Raw genomic sequence first — 14682 nt, 5'->3', positions numbered from 1 at the left:
TGTTTATCTGCTTTTTACTTTTCAAATAGTTAATGATAATGAACTGTAATTGAGAATTGCTTTGGGCTCATTATTATGCATGTTGTCATCCATTTATCTCCCTGTTTCCTTTGAAATCACCTTCTCAAGGGTTTGGAATGGTGTTTAGTATTCATTTTTTTCTTCCTGCCTTCCTGTTAATATTCACAGGTTTTTATTTTTGCCCTTTTATAAAACTGCATTCTTCTAATTAATTTCTTTTTTTCTGTGTAAGTTTCTGATTCTCTCTTATTTTTTTCTCTTTCTGTAGACTTCTTGATTTCTAACCACTCTATTCTAGTTTTGAATATATTTCCAGTAAACAAATAAGAATAGAAAAAGCTTTCCAACCTAAAACATTCAGGTACAGCTTGCTTAGCCCCTTGTTATTAATGCACCTACTGTTGCTGTCTTAAGATACTAGTGAAAACAAGAAGTCATTATTCACTTTTATTTTGTCTTGAGCAAAAACCAATTATGGAGTAAAAATGTATCTGGGCAAGAGTTCTGGGTTTTCATTTTATTTTCTGTTTGAGCAGGAGTCCTTTGCTATTGCTGCATATAAATGAACTTCTGGAGACTCTTTCTTGCCCATTCCTGGTGTCTCTGTGTTTCCTAGCCTGTTGGAAATGCTGAATTTACACTGAATTATTCTGGTGTAGCATGGACCTGCGTGGCTCATCACTTCCCTTTATGAATTACTGAGTCAGCACTCAGGCTGTGCACCTTTAAAAACAGCATTAGGTACTGTTGGAATGTTGTAGGGTTGCTCACACTGCCTCCTCTGTCATCCCACCCCATGTCCTTGCCTGGTGCATCCTGAGGATCATTCCTGGACCCACCCTGGGTTCGTTTTCAAAGCTTCTTCATCTCCTCTACTTCCACAAATAGCAAATCTGCTTTCTGAAGCAATGCTCAAAGAAAATGGGAAATGTGAGCTCAGCTCTGAAAGCCTCATTAGTGCATTTCAATCTGAGTGATCCCACATGAAAGAGTAAGAGGACTGTATCATTAGTAAGAGAAATAATTTTTTTCATGATCATTCACAGTTAAATGGAGAGCTGAAAATAATAACAGATGTAAACTAATATGAAATTGTGTTTATTCCAGTTCTATTCATTCTAATTTTAGCCATCCTTATGTGGGTACTTTTCAAACATCAGATTTGGAAGAGATATTCCCATCTTTAAGAAAGCCAACAAAATATACATAAAGCAACAACAAAACAATCCTGAATATCTGAATATCTGAACAATTTTTATGTTACATTGGTTTTTGTTTCCTGAAATAAGAGTTTAGCTGTATGGTTTAATGACAGCACTTCATTGTCAGCTCTCCTCCCTTGGTAATACAGCTCCAAACACCAACAGTGAGAGCTTGAAAACCTCCTGAGAGCTTTTGACAAGCACAGCTCCAAAGATGGATTTGACTTTACATTCCCCTGATTTAAAGGGGGGTCATTTGGAAATATTAAGTCCTCATCTAATGATTCCCACCTCACTTTTCCCTCACAGGGATCCTTACACATTCTCTACATGTTCACATGGTTCAGACTTCTGGACTGCTACTTATAACCAGAATGCTGGTACAAAGAGTTATTTGCTTTCTTTTTGTGTTTTATTTGCCAAAGCTTCCATCCTAAAGGTTTTTTTCTTCTTGAGAACCTGCTTTTTAAAAAAATATTTATTTAAAAGGGGTAAATTTAGGTAACTTATTACTGTGTGATAACAGCATTTTATTCCATATAAGGGCTCTTAGGAATGACCAACTGAGAATTTTAGGATGCCACTCAGTGTGTCTGAAAGCAGTATCAAAATTCAGAAGGTTTGCAGAAGCTGCCTAAGTCTTTGTTGTCACACCTTTTCACTTTGTGTTTGTATAAAGTATTTTAGAGTCCAAAACTGCAACAAAGGGTTTTTGATGCACTGTGTTTTGGTGGAGAATATTTGTGCTGTTGTGGGGGATTAGGGGGGATTAGGAATGGGGCTGTGACCAAGCCTCATCCACGATGGGGTGCAGCTGTATGAGACAGATGAATAGCATTAAGGAGAGTGGGGAATGCTGATGCATACTGACCCATCACAAAGGATTAAAAAGGCACACAGGTGTTATGCATGTGAGAAAACAGGTATAAAAGGTTGTCCAGGGGAATAAAAGAGTGCTGATGCTTGATCTTTGGCATTAGTTGTGTGTCCCCTGTCAGCTGGTGCCCATGTGAGCAGTGACCACCAGCATGCTGTGACTACCAAAAGCTGACACAGGCTCTACTTTGAGCACCTGCTTGTGAACTTTGCAGTGCTGTCAGGCACAGGTCATGTTGCTGAGCTGTGCAGAACACTTTGAAATGTCCATCCAGGTGAGTTTGTGGCCAAGGATGGCCAGAGGGCTGCTCTGGCACTCCTCCAGTGTATAAATAAAGCTACCATAGGTTCCTGAAATCATGAACTAGCTCTTCTGTGAAGTGTCTCAAAGACAAATCATGCCCCTGTTAATTACTGTGACTTATAAAGGAAAAAATTATGTATATCATAGTATCTAGCCTTTGGCTTCAAGTATTTCCTCATATAATTTCTTTGCTATTACACCACTGTTGTGTTTCTTTGCATCAAATTACTGGACATCATAACTCTTGTCATTACTTTGGTTAGAGGTTGAGAATTATCTGACTGTTGTTTCTGGTATGTGATGCTGATTCCATGTGTGTCTTAGTAAGCAAAACTTCTAGTTGTGCCAATTTTCTCTGCTTTTGTAAATGGAAAATAAGCAGGAGAGTGCAATTGCATAATTAGGAAATATAGATTTATCTCTTCCCCCACAGTCAGAAAGCAGCTTTGCCACCATGAGTCGTGCTGGTAGAAGAGCAGATGTTCCATAGGTGGCATCCCTGCTACCCCTCAGCCAGCTGGCAGGACAGGGCCATCACTGCCTCCCTCTTGAGTCCAGAGATGTCCTGGGATGCCTTTGCAGCCAGGGGAATCAAACTGTGCCAAACCTGGCACTGCTGCTCAGGGGGGTTGTATGTCTGTAAGCTCATGTTGATAGGAAAGCCACAGAAATGTGTCTGGGAGGTCCCATGCAATGTGCCCAAGACTCAACAGCTAGAGATAGGGATTGTGATTCCTGTAACTCCCATGGAGACTGCTTTTCACTCACAAAACACCCAGAGGACAGTGTTAATGTCAGCTCTCCTGTTCCCACTGCCTAAGTGCTCCTTCTCAGCTTCCAGCAGCTTGTGCAGGCAATATTCCACAGGGATCATCTCCCTGCTGTTAAAATGCCTCAGTTGGACATGCTGTCCAGCTTCTGGGGCAGTGATGAAAGGAAGAACAAAAATGTATAAGAAGTTTCAGAAGAAGAGGAGCAAGCATGGAAACATTTAATCTAGTACAGGGCATAAAGATTACCACAGCTAGCAAAATATGTCACCTCTATGCAAATTCAAATTAAAGCAGCCAGGTTATATACATTAAATCTTGTTTTTGATACGTAATTCACATTTCAAAAAGCCTTTCCTTTGGCTGAGGAGCTGGGACCTCTCCTGCACAGGTACCAAATCCTGCACTGCTTCAAGATGGCACTTCCAGAGTTCCTCATGCCTGCTAAAAGAAATCTGCATTTATGTGGGTAGGAACAGAAAGGATTCTAAAAAAAAAAATTCTTTCTACTACTACAGGGTGAAGGAATCCCAGAGCAAGTCAAGTCATTCTCCTTTCTCTTATCCACTCCCGAGCTACTAAGCACTGCAGTGATGTTTATCTAATAACTCCATTCTCCTTGAGGCATATTTTCTATTAATAGTAATTATCTATGACTTATAATTTGCCTTGAATTCTCCTTACTAGTGAAGCACTTGAACTGATTATGGACTCCCACTACTAGAATAAAAAATTATGTGACTGCATTCTTAATAGCAGCTGTATAGAAGTGAGTGCATAAAAATATCATATCTTCTGAAAGTGAGAGGTGTTTCTACCCACAGTGAGGTGGATGAATGTTCACCAATTGCAGAATAAGTGGGATGAAGAGGCTCCTGACATTCTCTCTAATGAGATAAAATGTCTCCTGACATTGATTTACATGAGTTAGAATACTCAAATAATTCTTGGTGTATTTATATATTGTGGAAACTCAGAGAGCAATGATGGGTTGGTGCTAATTGGGAATTTTTAGTGAAATAAATATATAAGAAGGCACAGACCCTGATTTGAAGAGTTTACAGTGTATGTAGAAGAGACAGAAACCATTACTGGGATGATTTCCCAGATTTAAATTCCAGAGAAATTATGAACTTCTCAAGGTCATATGTGAGACTTTTGACTGCTTCAGAAAAGAAATGTAAATGTCTTCAGTATTGCTGAGTGCATTTATTGGAAATTTCATTATCTAACTGGTGTCCTTTAGGGTAAAGATTTGGTCCACACTGCTATACCTGGGTCTGGACTGTGGCTGAGAAAATTGAGTGTTAGTTCTTCACTTCTTTGAATGTTGGAGCAAATCCACCTCTTAGGTAGCTGAGTGCTATCCTTTGCCTCCTTAAAAACAGAATTCAGTTTTTGCTGAACACACAGAAGAGGATTGGGAAATCCCAACTGAAAGAAGAGCAGGTGGACTTTACTTTTCTGCAGAATGTTTTATTTTGCAATGGTGCAACACTTGGAGCTCCTTGTGTGGTTTCTGTGAGTCCATTGTAAAATGTGCCACAGAGGGGAATGTTATGAATTCTCACTTATTTTCTGTCTTGACTCATCAGACCTTGGACAATTGCATTGAGATCTGTAATTTTGAATGTCTTATGTCATCTGAGATGTACACACAATCTCAACCTAAATTATTAAGGACTAGAATTTTTCAGTGCATAGGGTCCTGCCTGTCATATTGAGCTGGTGACCCTGCCATCCTTGTTTTCTCATCAGTTAAAAAAAGCTAAAAACCCCAAAAACCCACAAGAAAAAAACTAAACAAAACCTCCACCACATTTGCATTCACCTCACAGGAATGAAGTAAAATTAAGTCACTTATCTTGGGAAGTAGTTTATCTTCTGAAAAAAAATCTATTACCAAAAATTTTTTCTTGTAAAACTGGACAAAATCAAAATAATGTGGATTTTTTGAAATTATGGCTGTAATTTCAAGCATTCTTTAAAGATATTAGGGAAAATTGTAAGGCACTTTGGAACAAAATCTTTCAAGTTTTATGCTTAGAAAGCCCCTTGTTTCCAAAATGGATAAGAGTTTGCATTTCTTCATCCTATTTATAGACATAATCAATGCCTTTTTTCCAAAGGACATTGCTTAATCTTATTCATTGCAGCTACAGGTGTGGCAGTGGTAGAAGAAAATTGTCAATATTTGGATGTGCTGACTGGGTGAGGGGTGAACAATGCATCCCTATTTGAATATCAATAGGTGTAGAATGCCCATGGGGAGAGAATTCAGTGGTGCTGAGCCCGCCCAGCAAATTAAACAATAAACATGAATCTGCATTTAACTGTCTTGAACAGATGTTCATCAACACAATGTGGTTTTTTTCTTATTTTAATCAAGAAGCATAGAACAAACATTATTTTATTGGCTTGAGGGGAAGCATGGGGGTATGTAAATCTATACTAAGAATACAACCATTAAAAAGGTAGAGACTAAAACTCAGAGAACACTTCCATTGTCTTTTGAATAAGCAGCCAGTAGAATCTGAATTGCAAAACAAACAACTGTGTTTTATTTTGTTATAGTAAATAATTCATAACAGAAGATGAAGAAGAGGTCCTATGACCAGTATCTGATCCATTTGGTGCTACCTGTCATTACAATATGTTCAAATTACTGTTGTATTTAATACCTACATTTAACAAATAATCTTGCATGGAACATTAAATTCACATAAATAGTCTAATCTTAGAAGTGTTTAATACAAATGCAGGTTTTTAAAATTACAAAATGAAAGCTGCATCAGGTGGAAGTAAATTAGTATGAAATGTTATAATTAATTAAAAGAAATTCAACAGCATGCAGAATTTAGTTTTGAAAACTTTCACAATTCCCTCTTGTGCTTTTGGAACCAAGACAGTGAGTTATACAGCCAGTGTCTTCCAACACTTCCACATGGAGTTCTCATCCTCTATGAAAATAAATGAAGGGGACTGACATTGCTGAAGCCTATGGAAAATCCCCTATTTTAAGGACATCATGAAAGTGGACTATGTTAAATTAGATGTAAAAAATTATTTATCAACATATGAAATAATTTTGCTTCTTCTAACCCTAATTCAGTGGTCAAGTCTAAGAAGTTCTGAATGGAACCAGCAGAGAGGTTCTCTCCCCTCACCCCTCAGGCTTTGCATGTCTTTGCTAGCAAGAGTAGCACTGAACACTTTTAATAAGGCCACAAAGTGAAAATTTCTGTGAAAGGTATGTTTATATATGAGTTTCCATAATTATCTTCTCTTATTAACAAGTACCTCTGTCAATTTCTCTATTTAGCAAAATGAGTGAAGCCCCTGAGCTCTGTGTAGAGTTTTCTGTTAATTAAAGCAGGGCTTTGATACCAGCTTCTAGCTGCTAGTAGGCAACTGAAAATTTTGCACAATTTGCAGGGAAGTAATGAGATGCAAATGTAAGACCAACAAGCCTAAAGCAGGAACTCTGTTCTCTTCACAAAACCCTGTAAAGTTTAGTAACCTGAATTGCTGGAGAATTATTTTCCCAAGTAGCATTTCTTTGGCTTGGAAATTTTAAATACAGACTGATTGTATAACACATTGTATTATATGAGATAGCAAAATAAGAGGTTATTCTCTATTGCCAGTGGCCAGACTTCATGAATTTGACCTGTTTGGGTTTGGTTGTTTTGATTTTTGTAGGATTTGTTTCTTTGTTTTCATTTTGTGGATGTGATGATGCCCTCATCCTCTCCCCATTTTCTGCCTCTTCTTGGCCTTATATTCTAGCAAAACATGAGAAATCACTGTGAAAAAACTCTATATTTACTGTCCTTATGCCCTCAAATTGGGGATTAAATATGCCACATATCAGTAGTGCTTAAAGAAGAAGAAATAGAAGGTAGAAGCAGGAAATTAATTTTTTGCCAGTTTATTAGCATTGGAGGGACATTTTATATGCACCTAAACAGAAGCAGGAAAAACATGTCTCTAATAAGCTTCACAATTTAAGTAACTTTACTATACATATATCTTTCTATTTAGAAAGCATCTTATCACCATAAATGCTATATAGCAATTTAACAGGTTTAGAAGGAAAATAAACTTCCTTTTTCTTATTAAATTAGACAAGTTTACTTGCTAGAACTGTTTTTTTTCATGGTAATGAGCTGGAGTTTAGGCTGTCATGGTACTAATATTATAACTAGGATAATAAACCCAGCTTAAAGAGCTGATAGCAGGTAGGTGCTATATTGCCAGCAGGTAGCTGATAGATGAGATACAAAACTGCTTTCTCTACAATGACAAATACATCTAAAGGATCAAGCAGTTGGGTTAACAGATGTGCAAAATGGATGCCAAGTAGATAGATAGAAACAAGATATAAAAGACACTTTAAAGAAATGTTTCCTCGGACCTTCCTCAAAGTGACATTTGCAGCCAGATTATTACCCAAGGCACTTTCTGAAGGGAACCACTTTGCTCTTAGCAGTAGATAAATGACAGCTCCATTTTAAAATTCCTCTAAATATTTCCAGAGAGAAAATCCTGGTCATAAAGAGACCAAGCAAAGTTAATGGGTGTTATTTATCCCCAGTTCATCTCAATCCGATTTGATAGCAGGCTGGGAGCTGAACTAGACTGAAAATCAGATGCTGTCTTAGTGCTGAACTTTTGACTCACCAGTGCTTCATGATGTACTTGAATATATTTTTATATCCTGCATTGCATAACATACAACCACAGCAATAAAGCAAGAGAGCCCTGGTATATTTAATATTTACAAATATGTTTCTGGCAATCTTGTAAGCAATCAGGTAAGGGTTTTTTTCAGTAAAAGATTTTAGGCATTTGAATTTTTTTCTCTGTTTTGAATAGCTCTCCTCTACCTGTTCACCACAGATTAGTCTGCACTTTTTACATAGGTACTATCTACATAAATAGTACTGGAGAGTTTAATTGCAATTGTTTATCCATCTGCTGCATGACGAGATGTTTTAGAGGCCTCTCAGCACATTTGCCTGTTCTATTGTTCTGACTGGAGACATTTAAATACTACATTTTCTGCATAATTAATTTGTCATGAGATTAATTAATCTGTGCATTCGCCTGGCACATACATACAACTCTAGCATTATTCTGTTACTTAAGTGCACCAACTCAATAAGATATTGACCTGAAATACTGTCTGGGTTCCAGCAAACCCTGCCATTTCAGTCAATAAACCAGCATTATGGGCACTTAACTGCATGCACTGAATGAACATACACCAGATGAACATAGGTGTGTCTGCAAGTTAAATAAATTGCAGGGACATCATGAGTCTTTTAATCAAAACATTTAATAGTGAAAGGTAGAAATGAACTCTTGAAGAGGCTATAAGAGTAGCTTTGAATCATTTGTAAAATATTTACAAAGTGACAGCATCAACTTGATGGGAGTCTTATACAAGGTTTTGTAACAGAGAATTAATATTGATTTGCAATAAATGTCTGTGTTTGGATGGATCGTGCAGGGACTTTTACAGAGGGTTTTCTTTCTGTAAAGAGATATGTATTGGATGGGCACTTGTTTGTAATTTGGGAATTTATAAGTGGGCTTGTCCTATTTAATGAAAACTTGAAATATCTCTGCTCTTTTAAGTTGCCTCTCTCCTATTTAGAACTTGCTCTGAGATGGAGTTAAAGGACTGTAAGAACCTGAAAACTGAGGGGGTGTGGTGCTAATGAAGAAAAGCTCACTGGCAGCACCAGAGGTGCCATTTTCTACAGTTTATAGTATAAGATAATTCATGTTTAATAGCTTAATTGTGATAGAGATTAAATATATGATGCTATTGTTTTCTGTATTGTATGTATCATAAAAAATTAAGGGCCTATGTCACCTTGCTCATGGAAAATAGTGATGTATTTAAATAAAATCAAAGAGATAACCTGTCTCTTCCTAAGACTTTCACTCTAAGCTGGGCATAAACCACTGTGACAAATATGAGCTATTAAAAACATGTTAATAGCCTTGGATGTGAATTCACATTAAATTAGTGGTAATGAAAGGTCTGTTTAAGATCTCAAATTGCCCTCCATTTGGCCTGTCCCAGTATATGCACCTTCATGTTTTTGCAAAAACATATGTCTATAGCATTTAGAATAATATAATTATTTGACTGAATTGTGTACCCAAAAGGGACCATGGGATTTAGGGTGATGACTTGTCTGCCCTCAGCTACATAACTGGCATCATATTCTGGAATACTTTCTGTTTTTTAAATAGCTATCAGGACATGTGCTAGGCCAGCTTCATTGTGAGAAATATTTAAGAAAATATGACCAGATTACATTGTCCTTAAAATGAACATAGCACATTGGATTAAAAAATAATACACTCCCAAATTATTTGGTTTATAAAAAGAAAAGGCACATTAAAACTACTTAGTGGATATTATTTCACTATTTCTAGAGCTGGTTCAGCAGTAATAAATAAACATTCATGAATAATGTATTCAGCAGTTGACAAAAATGTCAGAAAGTAGTGATTTGTATTACTCAGCCACATGTACAGAGACTGCAATGTGAAAAAAGAGATAAGGTAATTATATAAAGCAACTTTGGGGTTTTGGCACTATCAAAGTCTTCATATATTGGAAGAAAATTCTTGAGTGCTGTTTTAGATAATAAAACTGGATTGTGGGAGCCACACTTCACAGGAATGAGGAAGGAATGCTGAGACTGACTGCTGTGGCTTTGAGTGGGTGAGAGCAGGTGATGGTTCAGCCTTGTCATAAAAGCCACTGTCCCATACACCTCAATGAGTTACAGTGGGTTTGCAGCTCTTTTCATCTTTTTAATTGGAATGAAATGGAAAACAAACAAATAAAACCAAAAACTTAGTCTGCCCTTAGCTACATAACTGGCATCATATTCTGGAATACTTTCTTTCTATCTTTTAAATAGTTATCAGGACATGTGCTAGTCCAGCTTCATTGTGAGAAATATTTATGAAAATATAAAGCTGTGAGCTTCATCAGCCAAGGACTCTGTGAACCAGTGGGTTTCACAGGACTGGAACATTCCTGGACACTTTCTAAGACAGAAGAACCTTTGTGGCAAGCTCAGCCAATGTAGTTTGAAATCAGCACAGCTTGGTTTCCCAGTTATGGAGTCACAGTCCCAGCCTGTCCCACCAGCAGCAGCTCATCACCAATAATGGGGTGTGTTTTCTCCCAGGGAGTGTCTGGACAGAGACCTCTGCCTGTCTAGATCAGGCTGTAGCCTTTCTCTGGGATTAGGTCATAATTCCCCACTGCTGTGCATGACTGTCCACACCTTACCCACAGCTTGAGCAGACTGTGCTGCTGGCACGTTCGTGGTGCTTTGTTCATTCACTTGGTGTCCTTTTGAAAGGCTCTTGACACCCTTGGCTGTATTTTGTCTCTGCATCTTGGCAAAGTCTGGGATGGCTGCCACACTCCTCTTGGTCCATGTGGGCTCTTCCTCTGGAGTTCACTGCATTTTTACACTGGCTCTGCTGTGTGAGGATGGCATTTGGTTGTTGGGAGTCCTGTCAGTATTCCTTGTTTCATCTTTAAATTTGCAGCAGAAACTGCTGTCTCAAATTAAAGGCATTACAACCCTCAAAATTTCTTCATAACGAAAGGCATACCATCCCAGGAATAGCATTCTGGATGTGCATCCTGCCTTTTATCACTAGTTCTACTATGAAGTGATCTTTGTACCACCATTAGGAAAGGGCTAACTTCCTTGGATGTCACTTTTTTACTTTCCCAACTCTCTTGCCTCTGGGATAAATTATAGATAACTGAATTCTGATTAATTTCTGGTGATAGTGTTTTTCAATAGAAAATTGGGCTCTTCAACAAACCAAGTTTTTGTTCACTAGAGAATATTCTCAGAATTTTTAGAGAAAAGTCATCCAGCATCTTTAGGGAAGGTGTGGTGGGGTTGCCAATACAGTTTGAACCCAGACCTAAAAAAATTTAGCCAGAAGCACTAAAATGAACAAAAGAAACAATTTTGAAAAAAAAAATTTTGCTTTTAATAAAATCACAACTTAATGTGAATGCTCTGATTTAATCTGTGCTGATCAAAATCTCACAGGGAGAGAAGGCAAGCTCATTTTTTGTTCAGTTCCACATTTAAGCTTTCTGGTTCAAGAACCACATCTCCTGTGTGTTTGATCCTCAGCCCTTTTTTTTATTTTCCCCTACTAGAGAATCTATCCAGCAGCCTTCATGCAGTCCTGTCATGCATATCCAACAGGTTTTGCATGGGACAGGCTGCACTTCACAGAAATAAAAACCTTACTCAGAATTCCTCCTAGACTGAAGGACCTGCATTTGTATTAAAAATGGCTTAAGAGGGAGTGACACATCTGTGGTACCACCCCTGGCCACCACAGGATGACCTAACCTATCCAGTTTTCATTAAACTGCCTAGAAACTAATGCAGAAAAAGTGAGAACTGACAGAGGAAAACTGTGCCCTGGTAATTTGCAAGGAAATTTTTTACTGTCTCTATAATTAAGTGTTTTTCTTTGCAAGCAATGTCAAGCAGAGTTGTGCTGACTTGAGTCCTTTCTGCTTACCTTTGTTGATGCTAATTTACATGTGACATTTTGGCTTCCGTGGGCAATGACATGTCAGTGAAAGAACATTTAGTAACGTGCTTGCTCTGCACTCAAGTCCAAGTGTGATTACATTTCTGCTGCTCCAGTGATGTGGAGGAACTAGAAGGCTCCCTGTCCTTCAACACCATATGTTGAAAACTATAATGAGTCTTTGCTCCTTGTTTTCTCTGTAATCATGCCAACACTTTTCCCATCTTCTCCGACTTTGAGGAAATGCTAGTGTGGTCAATAAGGAATATGGCTCAGATGGTAAATGTAAGCTTCAATTTGTTTGTAATTGTCAGTGTTCCTCTTTGGAGACCATAAAAAAGGAGATGTATTTGAATAATCTTAATGAGCAAACTCTCCTTTGCTGAAATATAGAATAACAAAATCCAGTTTTGTCTTCTCATTTTAGTACTAAAATCAGAATAGTTTCTGGTGACTCTTTTCCCATTAACTACTCAGTCTAAATTGATTTATGTAATTATATAAAATAATTGGTGTATATGATTTTAAGTTATATAGTACTTTACAACTGAATTATCAAGTAAGCTTAAAAGTTGGTATTTAAAACAGCTTATTATATATGTCACTAGTTATTTCCTTTCACTTTGGCCTTCCTCAGTCTGCTTCACTAGAATTACTCCACTTTTATTGTGTTGGAAGTGACTTCAGAATAAAGCCCTTAAAGTAGTAAGGGCAAAGCTCACAGTTTCATCATATTGGTTTAAAAATAAGCCTGACAAAAACTATTAAAACCATGAAGTCTGACTTATTTTTACTTTTGAATGCATTTGAGTTGCAAGCAGACATCTCATACCAAAAAATGGTTAGATTTTATGTGAAGACTGTACCAGATAAGAATAGTTTTTACTCATTTAAAATGAAAAGTGTGGGGTGTGTGAAGTATTACAAGTTTTAGCCCACGAAGAATTTATAAATTACTAAAACATGAAAATGCACATTGATTACATTTTTGGGAAAAACTTTAACTTTTTGTTCACATGAAGATTTTCCTACTTTGTTTTTTAAAATTTCAGTTCAGTGAATTTTGGATGTAGTAGCTTATTTCTGATAATTTCTAGTCAGACTCATCATCACTATCCAATCATTCCAGCAGACTCATCTACAGAACAAACAATTCATTAATTTAACATCCTCATGTGATTGCAAATGCTATGCATCGACTTAAATAATAGTTGAGTCAGATCATTTAGCAGACATGAAGAGGACGAAAGGAAAATAGTTTAAACTAAAGTATTTTTATTTTACTATAATTTTTTTCACATGCAGATAAAACCCGTGACTTGCTTAGATCTTTGTTTCTTAGATCCCACTTCCAAATCTCACATCCATTCCCCATGTGTAAGGTGGGAACACAACACAGTTTACATCAGGGTACAGAGTTTATAGCCCTTAGGAAAGTCAACTTCTAATAGGTGATGATTTCCAGCTTTTTAATAGCAGAAATAGGAATAGCAGAAATAAGTATTCCTTATTAGTTCTATTTAGTTTTAAATTATAAAATATTTTTATCTGCTCAGTGAAAATGTTATTATAAACAAAGCAGATATGAGGTGGGAAGAAAAACCTTTGCTGTGTACTTAAATATGTAACCATATATGGCCTAGAGGAGGTTTATTGGCTCCTTAAGGCATGTAAAGAATTTAGAACCTTAAAACTATTAGTGATTACTCTTATTTGTGGAGATTAAACTAGTTGATCATAACTGAGGTCAGATCATGTTTTCATTACTAATGACTCCTTGGAGAACTAGAAAAGTGTGTTGCAAAGTGATTTAGTACAAATGCATGTTACATGGCTTATGAGATTCCTTGATGCCTTTTATTGTCTTACTTTTGTAGAACCACATGAAATTCATGGGTTAGGATATTTTCCCTAACTAACATATAATTTGGGTTTTGGCTGGAGTAAGAATTGTTTGTTTGGTTTGTTTGTTTGTTTGTTTTTGAAGGACTCTCAATAGGTATGGAATTCTGTTTCCTACTTTACAATTGTGGAGATGCTTTGGTTTCTTTGGACTCCTTCATTTCTCTTGGTAAAACTTTCTGGTTTATGACTTGCATCTCAAAACATGGCTGAGTTTCATTTGTGCTTTCTCACCAACTTCTACTTCCAATATACTTTTCTGAGTTGCTGTGGTTGAATCAAACTGCAGCCTGGAAATGAGCTGCAGAGCTTTATTCTTTGTACACAAGCACCACTCCAGCACTGGCTGAGGGATGATTTTATTGAAGCAGTGATGCAGAACAAAACTGTTTACTGCTGAAGTCCCTACCCATTCTGAGTGTGGGTAAGGACTTTTTCCTTCACAGATTTCTCCACAAAGCCAGGTGACAGACATCATTTATGCAGAGAGTTGAAAGGCCTTGATTGATTACCAATTAAGAGGAAAACCCTGCAAGAATGAATTCATTTGAGAAGGCAGATGAGGAGTGCTGCTCTTGTCATGAACTGGAAGAGAATCTAGAATGTAATGAATTAATGACAAAGTCAACTCTGAATTTTATTTGCATATAAGAGAAAGTCCTTGAATTTGTTACCTGACAGGTAGCATCAGTATCCTTTGTCAAGATATTTTCTTCCCATTTCTGGGGTTTATACAGCTCCTGTTTTAGCTGCTGAGGAAGATTACCCTTTGAACATAGGAGTGGATCAAGGCTGATCTTGTATTCCATTGCATAATTTCTATGACTTAAAGGTCTATGTCTGCTAGGTTCTCCTTTGGCTTAGAAATTATGAAAAAATAATTGGTCATATCAAGAATAATAAAGATTTTTATGTAATTAAAGGTTCTAATTTACTATTCTACTAATTTATTATTAAATAATTCTGTAATTTTATTCATAGTTATCCCATTTCT

Source organism: Erithacus rubecula (genome assembly GCF_903797595.1).
Source record: "Erithacus rubecula genome assembly, chromosome: 16".
Lineage (NCBI taxonomy): Eukaryota > Metazoa > Chordata > Aves > Passeriformes > Muscicapidae > Erithacus > Erithacus rubecula.
Note: the sequence above shows the minus strand (reverse complement) of the source record.